This window comes from Bos mutus, chromosome 18, assembly GCF_027580195.1.
Source record: "Bos mutus isolate GX-2022 chromosome 18, NWIPB_WYAK_1.1, whole genome shotgun sequence".
In the NCBI taxonomy this organism is placed as follows: domain Eukaryota; kingdom Metazoa; phylum Chordata; class Mammalia; order Artiodactyla; family Bovidae; genus Bos; species Bos mutus.
The window spans coordinates 28660552-28666077 of NC_091634.1; the positions used below are offsets into that span (position 1 = coordinate 28660552).

Consider the following 5526-nt stretch of genomic DNA (forward strand, 5'->3'; position numbering starts at 1 on the left):
GCACAGTTCTTTTTGAAGACTTATGTTTTCATTTCATTTCTCTCAGGTATATGTAGAGGAGTGGGCTTCCCATGTGGCGCTAGTGGTAAAGAACCCACCTGCCAATGCTGGAGATGCAGGTTCAATCCCTGGGTAGGAAGATCCCCTGGAGAAGGGCATGGCAACCCACTCCAGTATTCTTGCCTGGAAAATCCCATGGACAGAGGAGCCTGGCAGGCTACAGTAATGGGGTCACAAAGAGTCGGACACAACTGAACGACTTCACTTTTCTTTCTTTACCATATGGCCAGCAATCGCACTCCTCTACATATGCACGTGTGTATGCTAAGTTGCTTCAGTCATGCCTGACTCTGCCATCCCATGGACTGTAGCCCGGTAGGCTCCTCTATCCATGGGATTTTCCAGGCAAGAATACTGGAGTGGGTTGCCCTTTCCTTCTCCAGGAGATCTTCCCAATCCAGGGATTGAACCTGGGTCTCCTGCATTGTAGGCAGACGCTTTACCGTCTCAGCCACCAGGGAAGTCCTGGCCATATGGTAACTTTGTATTTAATTTTTGATCTGGAGACTTTCTTAAACATGATGTGCAATGATACCTCTTGACCTTGAAGGCAGGTTAAGGTTGGGTGGTGGTGTGGTGGGCCTGGGGAAGGGGGACTGTAGAGCCCCCAGCGGAGGTCTTCCAATGCTCCCTTCTCTCTGTTTTGATTGCCCAGAACAATGTGTCCAGTGGCAGGGGCACCACAGGAAAAATAAACATATTTATGGGTTGCATTTCTAAAAGGTAGAAAATGAGAGTAATTGCATTTAGTCCCATGACAGAAAATGCATTCTTGCCCTTTAATTACTTAACACAGGGCTAAAGAGTGGGCTGTAGACCTGGGCTACATGGGTTGGCTTCCTAGCTCTTCTACTAACTAGCTGTGGACCTTGATTCAGCTACTGAAACTCTCAGCGCCTTGCTGTCATCATCCATAAAATGGGGAGGTACTAACATTGATCCCTTCTTTGTGGATCTGTTGTCCTCACATGATAATACATGTAACACATGAAACAGGGTCCCTGGCAAATGCTCAGCCTATTTTAAATATTAGTAATTTTATTGATCTTCATAGGAAAGGAGACATGTCAGTGAGGACCTGTGCCTAGTCTCTGGCCGCTAAAATGGTAATTTTGGGGGGCATGTTTGAGAAGTAGCTGGCAAGAAATGGCACATGAATGTATGAGCCCAACTCAGTTTGCAGCCCTGACTCCAGCACAGAGCCTGGCCAGGGCTTGGTGGGCAGCAAGCGTGGCTTGACCTGAATCTCAATAAATATTTGAGGACTCTTAATCGATTTGTCCCTGAAATGCAGTATGTGGAGTGGGAGGGACTTTTCTAAAGATACGCCGGCTTCAACTGTGAAATCCTCCTGTGTGTCTGGAAGCCCAGGTCTGGCTTCTTCTGAGATTTTCTGTCTTCTGGAGCTTCCCTGCAGGCTGAGACTTGTCAAAGTAGGTTTCACTCAAAGGAAAAAAAAACTGGGTCAGCGATTCGTGCCCCATGTCTTTTGCCCCTTTTTCCTTTCTAGAAAGTTGAATGTATGAATCATTTGGAGCTTAGAGGAGGAATAGCGAAATCCTAGGAAATCCATGTTATCTGTTCTATTCTGTTCTAGCCTTGCCTCGCCTAGCCTGTCCTATTCTTAGTTTAGCTATCTATCCCGATATCTAGCTATCCAATCTTTATCTTTTTTCCACCTTTGGTTCAGTTCAGTCGCTCAGTGGCTCAGTCATGTCTGACTCTGCGACCCCATGGACTGCAGCACCTTTTTCTACCTTAGCTGTGCCTTTTATGTTTGCTATTTGTTCAACTATCCAGCTCACCCATCCACCCACCAGTGTTTACCCGCATTGGTGATGGATAAGAGATAAGTAGGGAACACATGGGAGGGCACATAATTGCAACAGAATGTGTGGTGTGAGAAGTACAGAACTGGAGCTCTGAAGAACGTAGCAGAGAAGCTGGAAGTGAGGTGACACTGGAGTTTGAACGATAAACAGGAAGTTAACGGTAGAAAAGATGGAGAGAGTGGTACCGGGGCGGGGGAGGTGCGGATGTTGGTTTTCAGAGATGGAGAGGTGTCCGTGGGGAGGCTGGGACAGAGGGTGCGAGGCAGGGGTTTCTGGGGGATGAGATTCGACTGGCAGGGTCTTCAACTCTATGCTCAGACATTTGGATTTTCACCCTGTAGCTCTGATGTATTAGAGAAGTAGTTCAAGCAGGTGAGTGACTACAGTTTCAAAAGGTCTCTCTGAGAGTGGGTGTGGAGAATAAGTAGGCAAGGATGGTGGAGGAAGGAGATGGGGATAATGGTTAAAAGACTCTTTTAATCATTCAGTCTGTAATCAATAAGCAATTTGCTGGTGTTTCATGAGCCTTTAATCAGATAATTTGGGACCGTGATCCAGCTTTAATGCTATGTGAAACATACGGAATGCATTTTTACTTTTTTTTTTAATGTTTTATTTCATTTTGATTATTCATGCTGTCTGGTGGACTTAATTGTATTTTCTTCATAGTGCAATCAAAGACCTGGGTAATTGATTTTTTTTCTAGGACCCCCTCTCCCTATCATACACACATTATAACACTTGAAACATGTCACAGAGACAGCCTGTTAAGACATGACTAGATTTTATGGGCTTCAAATACAGAACACGGTCATCTCAGGTTTTACATGAGCCCTACAATCACTCTGTGCCTGTGGCTAGAAGGTCTTTGAGGTGGACACACCTTGTTGACCTCCTGGCCCTTCCATTGCATGGAAAGGAGGGCTGCTTAGAGGAAGGGGGTTGACCTTAGAGGTGGAGCAGAATCCGCCTCTGGGGGTGAAGCACGTGGTCCTCCATCAGTGGCCCTGGCCCTCTCCTGGCCATCAGGGGTATTTGCACACTAGAAAGTGGGTGTATTCACGAGGCTTATGCACAGAGGGATCCAGTATCTTCCAAGAGCAGCCATCATCCTCTCTTCAGATTCTACACACAGCCTGGTGGCCGCAGATTGGATTTCCGTGGTCCTTTGATAGCAGGACCAAAGCTCTCTGGGCATAGGTGTGAGTTCCACTGGTGGGGACGATCCATCCTCCTGTGGGAATCAGTGCTATGTGCTCTGGGTCAGTGTGAAGAGCTTCACGTGATCTGGTCACCTGGGGGCAACTCGAGTGTCCAGTCCTGCACAGCTCCAAATTTCTCTGCAGCTCTTTCCCTGAACCCAGGTCCACAGCCATCAGTTTATTTGTCTGCCTGGGCTGGTATTTCTGACCCCAGGTGAAAGGACATTTAGCTTTCAGCTGAAAGCATCACTAGGAGTCTTTAGTAAAACCAAAGCCAAGTTTGTTTGTTCCATCCTGGTAAAGAGATAAAATGGGCTTCTCTATGCTTGTTTTTTCCTCATATAATCATTGATCTTACCTAGAGCTTTTTAAAAAATTAGCTAACATTCACAGTTGAGTTAATGAACAGAGTTGAAAACCTCCAAATTGATGATGCAGGTACCTTCTGCTGGCGGGGCCAGGAATGGTGGACATGGCCCAGTGTGGGGCTCTTGGCTCATTGTGCAAGGCAGGGACTCTCTTTTCTAGAAATCTACATCTCCTACAGCCATCCATTTTTCAGTTTTTCAGTTCAGAATCTTGGCCCTTGGATACAATCATTGTAGGTTCCTTGAATGAATGACTCTCCCAACACTCAGGTCATGTAACCTTAGTTGTCAAGGTTTTTACCTGGCCACATGTCCCTCCTGAAGGCCACAGCTGCAGAAGCATCCTGGAAGGAGGAAGTCCACCCCTTGGGTGAGCCACCAATAGGGGAGTTGCTTAAGATGCTTAAATGCTTAGAGCACCTCGGCTACAGGAAGAGATGAATGTGCATTGTTCACCATGGAGGGAAATAAATCTTCCCAGGGGTGCCTATTGATTTCTCTCTGTAGGCTGGAAGATTTGCGTGCCTTCCAAGAATTCAACAGTGTTGTGAGCCTAGCAGGAACTTAGCTTTCTCCTGAGTTTGGGGAGGTCATGGGCATCCACTCCACAGTTAGATGCCCGCGGGTGACAAACTGGTTCCTCTATGTGAGCATTGCGCTTAAACAACAGCATTAGTAGTTTTGTTGAAGAGACTAGCCTTGTTCTGATCCCTTTATATGCCCTAGGATACAAATGGTGTTATTGTCCTCATTTTACAGATAAGGAAAATGGAGATCTAAAGATAAGCCACTTACCCAGTAATAACAAACACTGAAAGAACTCTTTCTATTAGACTCTCACTCTCCTGCGCCAGGTTCTTCATATTACCCTCATTAAATCTTCCATGATATACGTACTATTACTATTTACATTTTTGTTTACAAGGATGGTCAAGTGCAAAAAAATCAAGTAACTTATTCAGGGTCATGGAGATGATGTCAAGTCAGGCTTGGGCAGTACCTTGGCCAGGGTTGTTTCAGTTTTCAACCGTCACACCATCCTGCTTCTCAGGAGATATTTAACTAGAATAACTTAGTTATTTGTGAGCTTAACTATGTTGTTGGATTTTCCTCTTCAAGGAATATTGAATTGTCTAAATGATTATTATGCGATGTTCATAACTTATTTTCATTTTTGAAGCCAGTCTGCAGAAACTTAAAATATATCAGACTGAACACTAAATGGGATTTCTACAACATTTTTGTGAAAAGTAATCATCAGTATCCGTTAAAACAAATAACTCACTTATCTTTTGTTATTCACTGTTCCCTCTTTGGGAAATTCTCCTATAGAAACAAAAGCACCAGGGAGATTAGGTATATGATGAAGGCATTTTTTGCAGCATTGTTTGTAATATCAAAAACTGGGATGAGCCTGACAGCCCATTATTGGGGTGGAGAGAGTGAAGATTCATGAGTAGTTGGATAAATCATGGCTTGTCCATAGAATGGGATGTTGCGTAGCTATTACCTGAGGTATGGTTAGATGATAGGAGCAAGCAGCGGAAGACACATGCATTGCTCAGCCACCCAGTCGTGTCCAGCTCTTTGTGACCTTGTGGACTGCAGCATGCCAGGCCTCTCTGTCCCTCACCATCTCCCAAAGTTTGCCCAAGTTCATGTCCAGTCCATTGGTGATGCCGTCCACCCATCTCATCCTCTGATGCCCTGCTGCTGCTGCTGCTGCTAACTCACTTCAGTTGTGTCCGACTCTGTGCAACCCCATAGACTGAAGCCCACTAGGCTCCACCACCCCTGGGATTCTCCAGGCAAGAACACTGGAGTGGGTTGCCATTTTCTTCTCCAATGCATGAAAGTGAAAAGTGAAAGTGAAGTCGCTCAGTTGTGTCCGACTCTTCGTGACCCCATGGACTGCAGCCTACCAGGCTCCTCTGTCTATGGGATTTTCCAGGCAAGAGTACTGGAGTGGGTTGCCAGTGCCTTCTCCGTCTGACGCCCTAGGAAAGTCATATTAAAAACCAAATGAACTGATGTCTCACCCGTTCCTACATGCATGTACATTTG

The 5526-nt window shown here is 45.6% G+C and overlaps 1 non-coding gene across 1 annotated transcript; it reads right to left on the minus strand.

Moving 5' to 3' along the window:
- Window positions 1-449: 449 nt before the first annotated feature.
- TRNAC-ACA (transfer RNA cysteine (anticodon ACA)) lies at window positions 450-521 on the minus strand. Its single transcript has one exon. It is a non-coding gene; the product is annotated as a tRNA-Cys (tRNA).
- Between the last annotated feature and the right edge of the window lie 5005 nt (window positions 522-5526).